General features: G+C 42.3%; 1 pseudogene; it reads right to left on the reverse strand.

The window, feature by feature from the left end:
• The window catches only part of LOC124041257, a 279,206-nt pseudogene extending 260,964 nt beyond the window's left edge, over positions 1-18,242 (reverse strand).
• Between the last annotated feature and the right edge of the window lie 963 nt (positions 18,243-19,205).

A 19,205-nucleotide genomic window follows, 5' to 3' on the forward strand; every position in this document is an offset into this window, starting at 1 on the left:
TCATTGCGAATGTTGCCTGTAATCCATGGCTTCTGGTTGGGGTATGTACGTACAGTCACAGTGGGGACGACGTCCTCAATGCACTTATTGATAAAGCCAGTGACTGATGTGGTGTATTCCTCAATGTAATCGTAAGAATCCCGGAACATGTTCCAGTCTGTGATAGCAAAACAGTCCTGTAGTTTTGCATCTGCTTCATCTGACCACTTTTTTATAGACCGAGTCACTGGTGCTTCCTGCTGGAGACTCATATCTCCGTCATTAGCTTTAAGCACCAGCTGTTAGAGCAGCTCACAGATCACTGCACCTGTACATAGCCCATCTGTAAACAGCCCATCTATCTACCTACTGTCACGACTCCTACCGAAGGTGTTTCCCCTTCCTGTTCGGGTTGCACTCGGCGGTCGTCGTCACCGGCATACTAGCTTCCACTGATCCCTTTTCCCCCTTTCTGTTTATTGGTTTCACCTGTGTTCATTTTATGCTGATTGGTCGGGCTTTATTTAACAGCAGGCCCGCCTACTGGGTGTGTGGAATTTTTTGGTGCATTAAACAATATAGCACTACCCTGAACTCTCTGCTTCCTGCCCATGACTTCTCACCCACTACACCCCGGGCGTTACACCTACCTCATCCCCACACAGTATTTATTCCTTTATCTTGCTCCTTTGCACCCCAGTATCTCTACTTGCACATTCATCTTCTGCACATCTGTTTAAATTACTATATTGTAATTACTTCACCACCATGGCCTATTTATTTCCTTAATAACTCCCTTATCTTACCTCATTTGCACTCACTGTACATATACTTTTTGTTTTCTTTTGTTCTGCTGTATTATTGACTATGTTTTGCTCATTCCACGTGTAACTCTGTGTTGTTGTATGTGTCGAATTGCTATGCTTTATATTGGCCAGGTCGCAGTTGCAAATGAGAACTTGTTCTCAACTAGCCTGCCTGGTTAAATAAAGGTGAAATAAAAAATGTTTTGCTTGTAAGCAGGAATCAGGAGGATAGAGTTGTGGTCGGATTTACCAAATGGAGGGCGAGGGAGAGCTTTGTACGTGTCTCTGTGTGTAGAGTACAGGTGATCTAGAATGTTTTTCCCTCTGGTTGCACTTTTAACATGTTGATAGAGATTTAGTAGAACTGATTTGAGTTTCCCTGCATTAAAGTCTCCGGCCACTAGGAGCGCCGCCTTTGGGTGAGCGGTTTCCTGTTTGCTTATTTCCTTATACAGCTGACTGAGTGCGGTCTTAGTGCCAGCATCTATTTTTGGAGGTAAATAAACAGCCACGAATAGTATAGCTGAGAAGTCTCTAGGCAAGTAGTGTGGCCTGCAATTTATCACAATATACTCTACTTTAGGCGAGCAAAATCTAGAGACTTCCTTAGATTTCATGCACCAGGTGTTGTTTACAATATGCACAGACCGCCCCCCCTCATCTTACCCGAGTGTGCTGTTCTATCCTGCCGGTGCAGCGTGTATCCCACTAGCTGAATATCCATGTCGCCATTCAGCCACGAATCCGTGAAACATAGGATATTACAGTTGTTGATGTCCCGTTGGTAGGATATTTGTGATCGTACCTCGTCTAATTTATTGCACGTTGGCGAGCAATATTGACGGTAACGGCAGCTTTCCCAGTCGCCATTCGCCGGGTCGGCCGGGTCCAAGACTAAATGGTTTATACTACGTCTATCGACATGTCTTATCATTTGTCACAGTGACATCATAAACATTCTTTAAATTAAAATTGTAACACCAATAAACCCATCCATTTAAAAAATGATTTAGTATATGTCAATCTAGCAAACCAGCCAACTAAAAGTAACTTTCTAAACAATGTTTTGGTTCATGTCTAGCTTTAAATTAAGTTAGCTGGCTAGCCAGTTCATAGCTGACAACGTCGTAACTTAATGTCACGCCCTGACCTTATAGAGAGCATTTTTATTTCTCTATTTGGTTAGGTCAGGGTGTGATTTGGGTGGGCATTTTATGTTTTCTATTTCCTTGTTTTTTTTCCGGGTGTGGTTTCCAATCAGAGGCAGCTGTCTATCATTGTCTCTGATTGGGAATCATATTAGGTGCGAAAAAGTCTACCTGTGTTTGTGGGTAATTATTTATTTTCTGTGAGTGTTTGTGTACGCCACGGTTGCATCACATTCAGTATCTGTTTAGCAGTTTTGTTTGTGTTGGTTTCACTTCGATAATTTTTTTAAAATTACATGCACGCTGGACCTTGGCTCATTTATGACAGGGAATTTGAAGACAGCGATCGTGACACTTAAGCTAATTTGTATGCATTATTACAGGAAAATAAATTCACAACAAGATCATTATTTTCAAGTTAATGGCAAGCTAATTACAGAAAATTGTTTGCAGTTGTGCGTGTGACTAAATAAAAGCAGGGCATACTACCAGATCATTAAAAAAAACTAACACACTGTCTCATTGGCATAACGTTATATCCTAATTTGACTTGGTGCAGGTCATGTTGTTCTTCACATTACCATCTCTGATAAACACACTATATTAAATAAAAATATTGTTTATTTGTCACATGCATAGGATACAGTAAAACGCTAGAGTGAATTGGTTACTTGCATAGTGGAGTCTTTTGTTTAGACATGTGGCCGGCTCGGTCCTCCCCTCCCGCTCCGTGGCTCGATGACTCATTGCGAGCTCACAGAACAGGGCTCCGGGCAGCCGAGCGGAAATGGAGGAAAACTCGCCTCCCTGCGGACCTGGCATCCTTTCACTCCCTCCTCTCTACATTTTCCTCCTCTGTCTCTGCTGCTAAAGCCACTTTCTACCACGCTAAATTCCAAGCATCTGCCTCTAACCCTAGGAAGCTCTTTGCCACCTTCTCCTCCCTCCTGAATCCTCCGCCCCCTCCCCCCCCTCCTCCCTCTCTGCAGATGACTTCGTCAACCATTTTGAAAAGAAGGTCGACGACATCCGATCCTCATTTGCTAAGTCAAACGACACCGCTGGTTCTGCTCACACTGCCCTACCCTGTGCTCTGACCTCTTTCTCCCCTCTCTCTCCAGATGAAATCTCGCGTCTTGTGACGGCCGGCCGCCCAACAACCTGCCCGCTTGACCCTATCCCCTCCTCTCTTCTCCAGACCATTTCCGGAGACCTTCTCCCTTACCTCACCTCGCTCATCAACTCATCCCTGACCGTTGGCTACGTCCCTTCCGTCTTCAAGAGAGCGAGAGTTGCACCCCTTCTGAAAAAACCTACACTCGATCCCTCCGATGTCAACAATTACAGACCAGTATCCCTTCTTTCTTTTCTCTCCAAAACTCTTGAACGTGCCGTCCTTGGCCAGCTCTCCCGCTATCTCTCTCTGAATGACCTTCTTGATCCAAATCAGTCAGGTTTCAAGACTAGTCATTCAACTGAGACTGCTCTCCTCTGTATCACGGAGGCGCTCCGCACTGCTAAAGCTAACTCTCTCTCCTCTGCTCTCATCCTTCTAGATCTATCGGCTGCCTTCGATACTGTGAACCATCAGATCCTCCTCTCCACCCTCTCCGAGTTGGGCATCTCCGACGCGGCCCACGCTTGGATTGCGTCCTACCTGACAGGTCGCTCCTACCAGGTGGCGTGGCGAGAATCTGTCTCCTCACCACGCGCTCTCACCACTGGTGTCCCCCAGGGCTCTGTTCTTGGCCCTCTCCTATTCTCGCTATACACCAAGTCACTTGGCTCTGTCATAACCTCACATGGTCTCTCTTATCATTGCTATGCAGACGACACACAATTAATCTTCTCCTTTCCCCCTTCTGATGACCAGGTGGCGAATCGCATCTCTGCATGTCTGGCAGACATATCAGTGTGGATGATGGATCACCACCTCAAGCTGAACCTCGGCAAGACGGAGCTGCTCTTCCTCCCGGGGAAGGACTGCCCGTTCCATGATCTCGCCATCACGGTTGACAACTCCATTGTGTCCTCCTCCCAGAGCGCCAAGAACCTTGGCGTGATCCTGGACAACACCCTGTCGTTCTCAACTAACATCAAGGCGGTGGCCCGTTCCTGTAGGTTCATGCTCTACAACATCCGCAGAGTACGACCCTGCCTCACACAGGAAGCGGCCCAGGTCCTAATCCAGGCACTTGTCATCTCCCGTCTGGATTACTGCAACTCGCTGTTGGCTGGGCTCCCTGCCTGTGCCATTAAACCCCTTCAACTCATCCAGAACGCCACAGCCCGTCTGGTGTTCAACCTTCCCAAGTTCTCTCACGTCACCCCGCTCCTCCGTTCTCTCCACTGGCTTCCAGTTGAAGCTCGCATCCGCTACAAGACCATGGTGCTTGCCTACGGAGCTGTGAGGGGAACGGCACCTCAGTACCTCCAGGCTCTGATCAGGCCCTACACCCAAACAAGGGCACTGCGTTCATCCACCTCTGGCCTGCTCGCCTCCCTACCACTGAGGAAGTACAGCTCCCGCTCAGCCCAGTCAAAACTGTTCGCTGCCCTGGCCCCCCCAATGGTGGAACAAACTCCCTCACGACGCCAGGACAGCGGAGTCAATCACCACCTTCCGGAGACACCTGAAACCCCACCTCTTTAAGGAATACCTAGGATAGGTTAAGTAATCCCTCTCACCCCACCCCCCCCCTAAGTTTTAGATGCACTATTGTTAAGTGACTGTCCCACTGGATGTCATAAGGTGAATGCACCAATTTGTAAGTCGCTCTGGATAAGAGCGTCTGCTAAATGACTTAAATGTAAATGTAATGTAAATGTAGCTAGCTACCTCGCTAAACAATGAAACATAATTCCAACTCATAACATTACTACCATACATGAATCTGCAGGTAGCTAAAGATAACCAACTAGGTTCAATGTTGGCTAGCAATGTTGGCTAGCTAATATTAGGCTATGACAAGCAATGCAAATTTTTTCCTGAGATACAAATGACATTACTACAAAGATCATACACATAACGTTAGCTAGCAAGCTAGCCAGCTAACGTCAGCTAGCTAGTTAACGGTACACTTTAACTGGCAATGAAAATGACTTTCTGACAAAATGAGAAACGTATAATATCAGAAAATGTAGCTAGCTAGACTCTCTTACCCATATAAATGGATGAATGCTTTTCCCTCTCTGTCAAGGATGTCATGGTTGCCCTTAGTTTGAAGATGTAATCCAGAGACAGGTGTTTTATACAATAGCTTTCTTTGTGTTATCTTTTCAACTTCCTCCGCATATTTGCAATCAAACACCAGAGTTTTTTCCATCTCCTTAGTTATTTTGCTCTGCTTCCACTTGGTATTCCACTAATTTAAAAACTCAGTCCACCAGAAAGTGGAGAGCATTAGCAAGACTTTTGCAGTTCTTTGTGATATCTTTCAAAAAAGCAGCGTTAGAATTATTACGGACAAATACTGAGGAACTCATGTTACAGACAGAAGCATGCTACATGGCTACCAGTCCGAACTTATCTCTCGGCATATCCAGCCCAACCATTATCTCAGCCAATCATAGCTAGCGGGAAGGTTCCTGACTTTTTCTGTGGCTAAAACAACTAGACTCATAATTTAACAATTGTATTCATATTAGCAGATGGGGTCCACGTTTGTTATTAAGGCACATGAAGGTCACATGTTCCGGTTGGCATTTCTGACAGAAAAACACATTTTGGTGAAAAAATATATGTTTCCCTTCAAATACCTCTCCTTTGAAATATTGACGTGTGACATACGCCTGCCTAGTCACATATAAAGGCTGTTGTCAATATTTTTCGGTGACAGCTATTAATCATCAAATGCAATGTGAAATAGATGGGTATACATGCTGTAGCAAAGACATAACATTAAAATTTTAGCTGACTCAAATGCTTGCTAGGTATAATGCATGATAACTCAAAATGGGATGTTTTTTGCTGCTAGCCTGCTCCTGGCTGAGCCACACACAATCAGACTCTTTAACAATATCCCCAGTTCTACCAGGGCTTCTATAGCATGACCAACATTCAACATAACTTCTACCTTACAAAACAGTTATGTATCATCAGCATAGATCACCATTACACTGAAGAGCTGAATGGTTTGGTCACATACAAAATAAATTACATCTGCAAGAATGCATACCAGACCTGACATTGACAGTGAAAGAGAACAAGGTATTGCACAATATATGCCTTTTTAAAATTCCAATCCATTTTAAATCATATTGCCACCATTCAATCTCAGCTAAAAACAGCCAACCTTAAACACATCTAGTATTCAAGTCAACCACTTCTCTTCTCTAAAAAAGTTATTGAACTAACAGCCGAAGTCTGTTTGAATGAAGTATCAGTGTTCACTTACCTCTTACACTTTCAGAGAGCATTTCAGTGGGTAGAATGGATCTGCTAATGGTAAAAACCAAAGAGGGGTCCAGCTTGCTGTGATAAAAAAAGGGAGCAATTTGCTACTTCCAACCTGGGAGTTACATTCCATTTAGAACTACATTATAGTACTCCCCAAAAACCTCAGTCGAAGCACATAAAAACATTAGAACTTGAATATGCATCTTTGACCCCCATCCTATTATCTTCACACATCCCATTGTCTGAGGATGGCTGAGGATGCCCTTAAGCACGGACAATGTGATGATTCTTTGAACTATAGAACGTATAGAACGTGTGTGTGTGTGTGTGTGTGTGTGTGTGTGTGTGTGTGTGTGTGTGTGTGTGTGTGTGTGTGTGTGTGTGTGTGTGTGTGTGTGTGTGTGTGTGTGTGTGTGTGTGTGTGTGTGTGTGTGTGTGTGTGTGTGTGTGTGTGTGTGTGTGTGTGTGTGTGTGTGTGTGTGAGTGACAACGCAAAGGCGGCATGATCTTTGGATCAGCTAGCTCAAAGTTGTTAGACTATTAATTTAGCAAAAAATATTGTGACAATACCAAATGGACAGCCCAAGGCTTGCTCACGTGTGTAGAGATACAAAAGGGATATTGAAGGAAGTAAGACCTGCAATCACTTAGAGGTGGATTCACTCCGTATCGCCAAAGCATTGCAGAAGATACATGTTAAGAGAGAGAGAGAGCAAGACCCCACCTGGAAAATGTTAATGAAGTCCTCATGATCTACCCACAATCAGCCCTGCCCTGATATGAACCCTCCCCTGCTGTCAGTAACAACCTTTGATTTTGTGCCACTGTCCCTGTGCCATGCCTCTGTTCCTACTTCAGGCCACTCCAGGTGTCAGAGTGGTACCAGACAGTCTAATGTCCCTCAGCGTCTAATTATGGGCTGATTTGATAAGGGTGCTCAACCTGAACCAGCCCTCTTGATAAACGTGGCATGTACGCATAGAAGGTTAGATCTTAATACAGCCCTGCATCTCACACAATGTCTTGGGAAATTGAAGCACGGGGGTGGTGGGGGTTAGGACAAGTCTTTCTAGCGATCCTGGATCGTCTCCGTCTCTACATCCGGACAGAGTAAAATCATTTCAGGTATCGCTGACCACGGGTGTCATCAACTACTGGTGGAATGTCTGCCTTACATTTAGCAAAATGTCATTTTGGATTGTGCGTAAGGCCATCCATCACCTTGTGTGTATTACTAACAGTAAGAGGTACTGTATATGTGAACTCACAAGGTCATATCCTGCATGTACTGTAATCTTTTGACCTCCTTATAATTGCTTCTGTCACCACATGGTTATTGTCATCCTACCATATTTCTGTCAGTGCTCAATGACCCTGACTGAAATCCCACTGGGACTATGCAAATGTTCAACACAGCATCGTGGGATATGGTCTTTGTTATGTCAGCACTCAACAAAATAACTGAACATCACCCAAATGTGACCATTGACACGACCTTCAAACAGACACATTTAAACTGACAATACCTCAAAAGGTTCGCTTTAGGGAAATATTTCTAGAAAATAAGAAAAGCCCACACGAGGTAAAACATAAATGCTTAATTTCAATTAATAACACTGTAATATGTCTCAGACTTGTCATTGTTCAGTAATGTCTCATGCAGTGTTGCGCCAGATGAGAGTGAACGATTAGTTAGTCATGGGAGTGTTCCAAACTTGTTTAATTTGTGCTTTATAACATAAAAACACAAACATACACACATACATGCAAACCTTCATCGCATGAGCCCAGGGTAATAATGAAGAGGCAATGAGTCACAAGTGCAAACTACTACTACTACTACTACTACTACTACTACTACTACTACTACTACTACTACTACTACTACTACTACTACTACAATCAGAACACACAATGCTGTGAGTTATAAAATTGTCTCCAATATCTATTTGGCTCACATAGCATTTTGATGAAAAGAAAGACCCAGTTGCACAATATGTAGAGTGAGGCCATCTTGAATACTGGTGTTTTCAGTTATTTTTTGGCCTACCCATCATTCCCTATGCTATTCTCTACTGTAAATTCATACATCTAAAGAAGTACTTCATTATATTAGAATGGATAATGTATAGCCTCTGGTTCTGATTAGTTATCAGAGCATTATAACCTCTTTGGTTCACCTTATTAATACTGTATCTTAAGATGCCTTGAGCCTCCTCTTCTCTTACTGACAATAAAGATAGAGTAATGTAAGGAGGTCCTCGTGTCATGTACTGAAGACCTGGCATCATTCGTCGAGCTCCTTTGGTGCAGTCCAGAACTCTCAAACTGTGCAATGCGTACAAGGAGGAGAATGTAAGGGAATGATTTTGTCTTAGGCTATACACATTCTGTGTGTGCTGCGTTGCAGATTTAATTGAATTCCATCGCTTCATTATAAACTCAATGCCACATGTCTTCTGACTTGCATTGAGATGTCTTGAGGGAGATTATACATCACTCAACTATTGACAAAATCTCCTTGTCAATAGTTATTAAGAGATAGTCTTAACAAGAGGAGAGGTTTAGCAAACCAGGGATTACACAAATCAATGTAACCTCAGGCAGAATAGAACTCATTTAACTCAGATACTAAACACATCCTGCTGATGTAGTCCTATACTGTGGCTTGGATGCATAGAGCATGGCAAAGGCTAGTCATATACAGTATAGGACGCCATGCAATGAATGTGACGCATGGAACATATACACAAAAACTCCAGCTGTGGTAATCCGCACATAAGACAAGTCACAGTGTGTCCTACCACTCTCTACCATAGTCAGAGTTATGTGCCTGTGTGGAGAAAAGGGCAGAAGGTTTCTTCACATTATACAATTCAGATGGACAGACAAAGAGTAATGAATTATAGGGCTGCCTTCAATAACAGTCAGGCTTAAACCTTAGGACTTTTCACAAACTATGTTATGGGCTCCGCATCCTAGCAATCTAGGACGCCATTGCGTTCACTGTGCGGTGCCCTATGTCGGGCTAACCAAGGCTGACCACTCCTGCTCTCTGCCACAAGTCACCAAATTTAAAGTTTAATGGAGACACGAATCACTCATCTCTTTTCCTGAGATGAGCACCCCTCTCCGAAAATATGACCACGCATGCAGGCCTACACACAAACAACTTCGAAAGCATTGACCTATAATGTACATGTGAACCAGGGGCATTATCAGAGGCGTGGCAGCGCTACTGTCATGATCGTTATAAGGAGTGGACCAAAGCGCAGCGTGATTTGGGTTCATCATAATTTATTTTAAATGTGAACCAGCAACAAAACAATAAAGAGTAACAAACAAACAAACGTACAGTTTTGTAGGGCTCAAAAGCAACAATACAAAAACAAGATCCCACAAACAAGTGGAAAAATGCTGCCTAAGTATAATCCCCAATCAGAGACAACGATAGACAGCTGCCTCTGATTGGGAACCATAACCGGCCAACAAAGAAATAGAAAACATAGAATACACATAGAAATAATAAACTAGAACAACCCCAGTCACGCCCTGACCTACTCCACCATAGAAAATAAAGGCTTTCTATGGTCAGGACGTGACAGCTACCCTTAGTGTCCCCCCTTTCTCATTGGGTAAGAGTGCTGTTTGGATACCGGCCGTGCACAATCTCTTTAGAGGGCAGGCTGGTGAAAAAGGCACAACAGGGTGACTGTAAGCTCTGTACAGGGCTTAACAACAGGTGCAACCAACAGACAGAATGGGGTGGCGAACATGACAACTTGCGGGCAGTGGGTTCTGAACTACAATGACAAAAAAAATAATACAAAAAAATATTTACCACCATCTGAAAGGGCACTTTGGAGCCTGGAAGGGCAAAGGGGCATGTACTCTACGACAGCACCTCTTGCACCCCAGAAGGTTGAAAAGGTTTGTCATGGGCCCTCAAATCCTCAAAAAGTTATACATTTTGAATGGCTGCATCACTGCCTGGTATGGCAATAGCACTGCCCTCGATCACATGGAGCTACAGAGTGTGGTGCGGACAGCCAGTACATCACTGGGGCCTAGCCTCCTGCCATCCAGGAAATCTATATCAGGCGGTGTGGTACAAAGGCCCGGAAAATCTTTAAAGACTCCAACCACCCAAGCCATAGACTATTCTCTCTGCTTCCGCATGGCAAGCGGTACCGGTGCATCAAGTCTGGCAAAAACATGCTCTTAAACAGCTTCTATCCCCAAGCAATAAGACAAATAGCTAACAAAATCGCAACACGGATGATCTGAATTGACCTTTTATCTTAATTGACCTTTAACTGTATCTATGCAGACTCAGAGGGCCCTACACACTGACACTCATTCTATCATCTGCTCACTCACAAAGTATATGCACATACAGTGCATTTGGAAAGTATTCAGACCCCTTGACATCTTCCACATGTTGTTATGTTACAGCCTTATTCTAAAATTGATTAAATTGTTTATTTTCCTCATCAATCTACACACAATACCCTATAATGACAAATCAAAAACAGGTTTTTAGAAATGTATAAAAAAAACTGAAATATTACATAGGTATTCAGACCTTTTACTCAATACTTTGTTGAAGCACCTTTGGCAGCGATTACAGTCTCGAGTATTCTTGGCACACACATATTTGGGGAGTTTCTCCCATTCGTCGCTGCCGATCCTCTCAAGCTCTGTCAGGTTGGATGGGGAGCGTCGCTGAACAGCTATTTTCAGGTCTCTCCAGAGATCTTCAATCAGGTTCAAGTTCGGGCTCTGGCTGGGCCACTCAAGGGCATACAGACACTTGTCCCGAAGCAACTCCTGCGTTGTCTTGGCTATGTGCTTAGTTGTTGGAAGGTGAACCTTCACCCCAGTCTGAAGTCTAGAGCAGGTTTTCATCAAGGATATCTCTAACATCCCCACAGCATGATGCTGCCACCACCATGTTTCACAGCAGGGATGGTGCCAATCTTGGTTTCATCAGACCAGAGAATTCTGTTAATAATGGTCTGAGAGTCTCTTTGCAAACACCAAGCTGGCTGTCATTTGCTTTTTACTGAGGAGTGGATTCCATCTGTCCACTCCACCATAAAGGCCTGATTGGAGGAGTGCTGCAGAGATGGTTCTCCATCTGGAAGGTTCTCCACCTCTCCAAAGAAGAACTCTGGAGCTCTGTCAGAGTGACCATAGGGTTGTTGGTTACCACCCTGACCAAGGCCCTTCTCCACTGATTGCTCAGTTTGGCCAGGCAGCTAGCTCTAGGAAGAGCCTTGTTGGGTTCAAACGTCTTCCATTTAAGAATGATGGACGCCACTGTGTTCTTGGGGAACTTCAATGCTGCAGAAATGTTTTGGTACCCTTACCCAAGTCTGTGCCTCAATACAATCCTGTCTCGGAACTCTACGGAAAATTCCTTCGACCTCATGGCTTCGTTTCTTCTCAGACACGCACTTTGAAATGTGGGATCTTATATAAACAGCACCTGATGTCACAGGAAGGCCAAAAAGATCATCAAGGACAACAACCATCTGAGCCACTGCCTGTTGTGAAAAACTGAGTTTAAATGTATTTGGGATGGTTTTCTTTGGCTTGCAAGCATCTCCCTTTTTCCTCCAAACATAACGACAGTCATTATGGCCAAACAGTTCTATTCTTTGTTTCATCAGACCAAGGGACATTTTTCCAAACAGTATGATCTTTGTCCCCATGTGCAGTTGCAATCCGTAGTCTGGCTTTTTTATGGCGGTTTTGGAGCAGTGGCGTCTTCCTTGCTGAGCGGCCTTTCAGGTTATGTACCTTTTTCATCCAGCATCTTCACAAGGTCTTTTGCTGTTGTTCTGGGATTGATTTGCACTTTTCACACCAAAGTACGTTCATCTCTAGGATACAGAAAGTGTCTCCTTCCTGAGCGGTATGACAGCTGTGTGGTCCCATGGTGTTTATACTTGCGTACTATTGTTTGTACAGATGAACCTGGTACCTTCAGGCGTTTAGAAATTGCTCCCAAGGATGAACCAGACGTGTGGAGGTCTGCAATTTTGGCTGATCTCTTTTGATTTTCCCATGATGTCAAGCAAAGAGGCACTGAGTGTGAAGGTAGGCCTTGAACTACATCCACAGTTACACTTACAAATGACTCAAATGATGTCAATTAGCCAATCAGAAGCTTCTAAAGCCATGACATCATTTTCTGGAAATTTCCAAGCTGTTTAAAGTCACACTCAACTTAGTGTATGAAAACGTCTGACCCACTGGAATTGTGATACAGTGAATTATAAGTGAAATAATCTCTCTGTAAACAATTGTTTCAAAATTACTTGTGTAGATGTCCTAACTGACTTGCCAAAACTATAGTTTGTTAACAATAAATGTGTGGAGTGGTTGAAAAATGAGGTTCAATGAATCCAACCTAAGTGTATGTACACTTCTGACTTCAACTGTATATACTGTATTCTATACTATCTATTGCATTTTAGTCTATGCACTCTGTCATTGCTCATCCATACATTTACATATTCTTATTCCATTCCTTTAATTAGATTTTTGTGTATTAGGTATTTGCTGTGAAATTGTTTCATATTACTTGTTAGATATTGCTGCACTGTCGGAACTAGAAGCACAAGCATTTTGCTACACTCGCAATAACATCTGCTAACCATGTGTATGTGACCAATAAATGTGATTTGATTTGTGTGCCTTTCCAAATCAAGTCCAATCAATTGAATTTACCACAGGTGGGTGCCAATCACAGCCGAAGGATGATCAATGGAAACAGGATGCATCAGAGTTCAATTTCGAGTTTCTTAACAAAGGATCTGTGCATACATTAAATCTGTATTCATTTTGTCATTATGGGGTATTATGGGGTATTATGTGTAGATGGGTGAGGACAAAAATAATGTAATTAATTTTAGAATAAGGCATTAACGTAAAAAGCCAAGGGGTCTGAATACTTTGCACTGTACATTTCTACTGACTCTACACACACCAGTGGTGACCTGTCATTCAGGGCAGGTGGGGCTGTTTTTAGCCCCGCCTGTTTAGCTAAAAAAATATATATATATATTATATATATATATTATATATATATTGTAAGTAACATGAACATTTCCCAGGACATACTATCGACATATCTTAATTGGCAGAAAGCTTAAATTATTGTTAATCTAACTGCACAGTCCAATTTACAACAACTATTACAGTGAAAGAATACCATGCTAATGTTTGAGGAGAGTGCACAGTTTTGAACATGAAAAGTTATTAATAAACAAATTAAGCACATTTGGGCAGTCTTGATACAACATTTTGAACAGAAATGCAATGGTTCATTGGATCAGTCTAAAACGTTGCACATACACTGCTGCCATTTAGTGGCCAAAATCTAAATAGGAACTGGGCTGGAATATTACATCATGGCCTTTCTCTTGCATTTCAAAGCTGATGGTACAAAGAAATTACAAAAAAAACGGTTGTTTTTTTCTTTGTATTATCTTTTACCAGATCGAATGTGCTATATTCTCCTACATTCCTTTCACATTTCCACAGACTTCAAAGTGTTTCCTTTCAAGTGGTATTAAGTATATGCATATCCTTGCTTCAGGGCCTGAGCTACAGGCCGTTAGATTTGGGTATGCAATTTTAGATGAAAATGTTTGGGAAAAAAAAAAAGGGCAGATGACATGAAGGTCAGTCAATCCAGAAAATGGCAAGAACTTTCAAAGTTTCTTCAAATGCAGTTACAAAACCATCAAGCTCTATGATGAAACTGGCTCTCATGAGGACCGCCACAGGAAAGAAACATCCAGAGTTACATCTGCTGCAGAGGATACTTTCATTAGAGTTACCAGCCTCAGAAGTTGCAGCCCAAATGCTTCACAGAATTCAAGTAACAGACACATCTCAACATCAACTATTCAGAGGAGACTGCATGAATCAGGCCTTCATGATCTAATTGATGCAAAGAAACCACTACTAAAGGACACCAATAAGAAACATGAGCAATGGACAATAGACCGGTGGAAATTTGTCCTTTGTTCTGATGAGTCCAAATTTGAGATTTTAGTTACACCCGCTGTGTCTTTGTGAGACGTGGAGATCAACGGATGATCTCCGCATGTGTGGTTACCACCATGAAGCACTGAGGAGGAGGCGTGATGGTGTGGGGGCCTTTGCTGGTGACACTGTCTGTGATTTTTTTTAGAATTCAAGATACACGTAACCAGAATGCCTACCATGGCATTCGACATCTATATGCCATCCCATCTGGTTTTGACCTTGTGGGACTATCATTTGTTTTTCAACAATACATCACGTTTTGTAAGGGATTTTTGACCAAGAAGGAGAGTGATGGAGTGCTGCATCAGATGACCTGGCCTCCACAATTTTTATTTTACCTTTATTTAACTAGGCAAGTCAGTTAAGAACAAATTATTATTTTCAATGACAGCCTATGAACAGTGGGTTAACTGCCTGTTCAGGGGCAGAACGACAGATTTGTACCTTGTCAGCTCGGGGATTTGAACTTGCAACCTTCACGGTTACTAGTCCAACGCTCTAACCACTAGGCTACCCTGCCGCCCCACAATCACCGGACCTCGACCCAATTGAGGTGGTTTGGGTTGAGTTGGACAGCAGAGTGAAGGAAAAGCAGCCAACAGTAGCTCAGCATATGTGGGAAATCCTTCAAGACCGTTGGAAAATCATTCCAGGTGAAGCTGGTTGAGAGAATGCCAAAAGCATGCAAAGTTGTCATCAAGACAAAGGGTGGCATATTTGAGGAATATAAAATATATTTGGATTTGTTTAACACTTTTTTGGTTAGTACATCATTCCATGTGTGTTATTTTATAGTTTTGATGTCTTCACTATTATGTCTTCACTACAATGTTTTAGCACTAATACGTGACACATATCAGTTTGCAAACAATTAAACTTCTTCGGGATCACTGTCCCTTCCATGGGACAGTTGAGCTAACGTGGGCTAATGCGATTAACATGAGTTTGTAAGTAACAAGAAAATTTCCCAGGACATAGACATATCTGATATTGGCAGAAAGCTTAAATTATTGTTAATCTAACTGCACTGTCGAATTTACAGTAGCTATTACAGTGAAAGAATAGCATGCTAGTTAGTCAGAAATCGCAAATTCAACAATGAGTGGTTTGGAAGGAATCAGTGGCTAACTGCAAGCGTTTCAAATTAATCACTATTTTGCTTCCCCTGCCTGCTGTTCGGTGGAGAGGGTGTGTGGTCCAAGTCTGGGTTTAAGGGTCTCTTTCCAAGCTTAAAATTATTAACATTCACAAGCAACACCATGAACCAGAAAACGTTGAACACATTGGCCATGCTGTCAATCCATCATGACTTCTGCAACGTTAAAAACACCTGGAAACCGACAACAGATCTCAGACTAGGAAAATACGTTTTTTAACGGTCATCCAACTCGGAGTTCCAAGTTAGGAACTCTGACCTCCTCTAGTGCACTGACCTGAAGATCACTGACGACATGATTCAATCTACTTCATTTCTGAGTTCCCGATTGTCTTGAAAGCACCGTAAATTGAGAGAATGCCAGTTACATGACTAAATATACCCACAAGAAGGACTTCCGCACCACCTTCCTGTTCAAGTGAGCACAGCACAATGGGGAGTCCAAAAATATATTGTATGCTGCTACATAAATTATGTACTATGCCAGGGAGATATGTATACTGTAGCAGAGAAAGTAATACTAAGTCTATGTTGTGTAGTAATCTATTAGTAGCCCATGTGCCTCGCCCTAATAATTTGGTCACATTCCCCCCCATAACTTAGCCTGTTGTTTGACTTGGTGGTGCAAATGTAGCCTATAGCCTGTTTTTAGAGAAATGTCATTGTCGAATATTTTAAGAGCTTCCATTGTCTGCTCATATGCCCCCTTTATTTATCCTATGGTTCTGACTTGTTGTACAGGGAGAATACTATAATGCCCATGCACTGAATTATGTCACTGTACATTTAAAAAGTGCTGAACAAATAGTTATATAGACTACGTCGTCTTAGCTTGCTCATTAATGTCTTAATCGAAATTACGGATTACCTCTTATCTGCTCATCGCTCCCTTATGCCATAGTTTGTTTATCTCAATTGTCAGTAAAAACATTTGTTTAAGCAGGTCAGCCATATCAGCTATGTTTTTTAAAAAGGCACTAAATGAGGCTGAATGAACTCTTTCGCTGCCAGACAAGGCTCCGCTGATAGCCAGCTGTAGCGGTGGTAAAGATAGCTCTTTGGTTGGGACAGCTTTATGTAGGCCCTAACAGTTTGTGGGCACCGTTTGTCACTGTTATAGTGCAATTGATATATTGTTTAGTGTTGTGACTTTGCTGACATGCATAAAACTTTGCTGGCTTGCCCCACCAAGATTTAAATGCTAAAATCGCCACTGACACACATGCACACCCACTCACAAACAAGTTGCTGGTACTGTTTATCTTAAATCATGTTGCCTAGTTACGTTACCCCATACATATCTACCTCCATCACTCCAGTATCCCTGCACATTGTGAATATGGCATTGGAACTAACCCTGTATATAGTATGCTTACCTACTTATTAATTTCTTAATATTTCTTCTTATTTATCTTTTTTTTGGTATTGCATTATTATTGACTGTCATTGATTATTGCATTGTTGGTCTTTGAGTTTGCAAGTAAGGCATTTCACTGTACTTGTGCATGTGACATTAAAACTTTAAACTGAAACTTTAAACCTGATCTGTGCACATCAGAGTGACACAGTTGTATCCAATTTTCGAAATAAATAAACAGTATCTAAATATTTATCAGAAAAAAAGACGAATGGAAGGTAGCTGCCAGGAATTGGGCTGCAGAAGGTGTGTGGCTGTTCAATCCTTGAGGTAAATCCACAGGCGAGAGAACGAGAAAGAGCGAGAAAGAGAGAGACCCGACCCATGCGCGTGAAGGCGCTATATAGCTCCTTGACTCAGTGGAGAAATGTGTGATTTTTGGATGCTTCGCATAAAACAAAAGCGCTGATCATTCGACTCCGGGGGACTTGACGTCCTTAAAGCTACTGCTTATCGTGAAACAACGCTTGGTTTTGCCTGCAGCTACAGTTTACAGTAAAACATTAATAGTATATCACCCTTGCGTAATCCAATGTGAACGCTGATGCACTCAGTGTGATTTAAAACTTCGCTTTCAAGAGATTAACGGAACGGTAGTCTACCCTGGGTAGAGTAGTTTAACCATGGTGACGCAATGTCAATGATGAAATATAGTGCTAATAATTATTAACACGTTAAAATAGTTTATTACTGGCATCCCCCTATACTGAATGTATTATACACTGCATTTAGTCATTTTATTTGAAAGGACTAGACTAGATCATAGAACCACACACAACAAACACAATAGTTTATATAATCCTATATATTACAACGGCTGCAGGCTACAAACATTCCAATACATTTCAACGACCTCTACACATTATTCCCTTACTGAAGTCCAAATATTACGACGGTCATATCAAACGTAAAATAATGTCTTACCATGTTGTCTCCAAAAGCACCCAAATCCTATTCCGATTGTCACAGAAGCCAACTGACACTAGAACACATCCTCACACAAGCACATCAGCCCTCGACCGCCCCCTGTCTCTCGCCTACACTTAAAAGGGAAACTCGGTGGCCAGAAATAACAACTATTGTACGAGTTAGTATATTTCTGTTGGCAAGCACCAATATCAAGCATCGAAACTCTGCTGCGCACAGCACATAGTTTACAGAAATCAACTACTCGTTGAAATTCAGACGCTCTCTCTCTCCCGGCTTGAGCAAATGCTCATGACGTTAAGCAGTAATCGTATTACGCGGGGCAGTAAAGGCGAAGTCGGGTAAATCTGTATTTTCCCCCTGTCCCCGTCGTCAGACAGAGCAGCTCTACCTGGCCAACTCCTACTACACAGAGAGGTAGGGAGGGACAGTAAAGACACACAGGACCATGCTAGTCTACACTTTAGTTTCTATAGGGTGTTGTACACTTGGATTAAGAATGGGAGAAATTACCTTTGACAAGGTTATGTCACATACTCTATTTTCACCAAGTCTATTTTATAAATGATGAACACATTAAAATATTAATCCAATCAATAGGCTATAGCACAGGTGAAAATAATTGTGTCCCAACTGAAAATGGTTTCAGTGAAAATAAATGAATGGTCATCAGTATCTCCACAGTAGGCAGAAGTGTTATCTCTCAATCAAGATTACCCTCAGCTAAGGGTAGCAGCAGTGTGAAGGTCATCTAAAGCCATTTACAATCAGTTGGCAATCATTTTAGCCTTTACTGTACTCTGTCTGAATGGACTGGATGATGTTAGTGCTGAAACAATATTAACACTATAAACTTCTAATGATGATTCACCTAGCAGTCACCTTGCAACAATCACTGGTCTTTACCCCTATTGCTCTCAGCTCCAGTGGTGGAAAAAGTACCCAATTGTCATTTTTTAATTATTTTTATTTCACCTTTAAAAACCAGGTAGGCAAGTTGAGAACAAGTTCTCATTTACAATTGCAACCTGGCCAAGATAAAGCAAAGCAGTTCGACACATACAACAACACAGAGTTACACATGGAGTAAAACTGTCACGACTCTCACCGAAGGTGGCTCCCCTGCCTGTTCCGTGGTAGTCATCGCCGGTCTACTACACGCCACCGATCCCTTTTTCCTTTTCTGTTAGCTTAGTCTTATTAGTTGCACATGTTCCATTTGTGTTTCTTGATTTTTGGTCTATTTAAGCCTGTTAGGCCCGCTTAGGTTTGTGCAGGATTATTTGTGTTCTCTGTCGGTTGTGGATGT

The sequence above is a fragment of the Oncorhynchus gorbuscha genome, linkage group LG08, assembly GCF_021184085.1.
Source record: "Oncorhynchus gorbuscha isolate QuinsamMale2020 ecotype Even-year linkage group LG08, OgorEven_v1.0, whole genome shotgun sequence".
In the NCBI taxonomy this organism is placed as follows: Eukaryota; Metazoa; Chordata; class Actinopteri; order Salmoniformes; family Salmonidae; genus Oncorhynchus; species Oncorhynchus gorbuscha.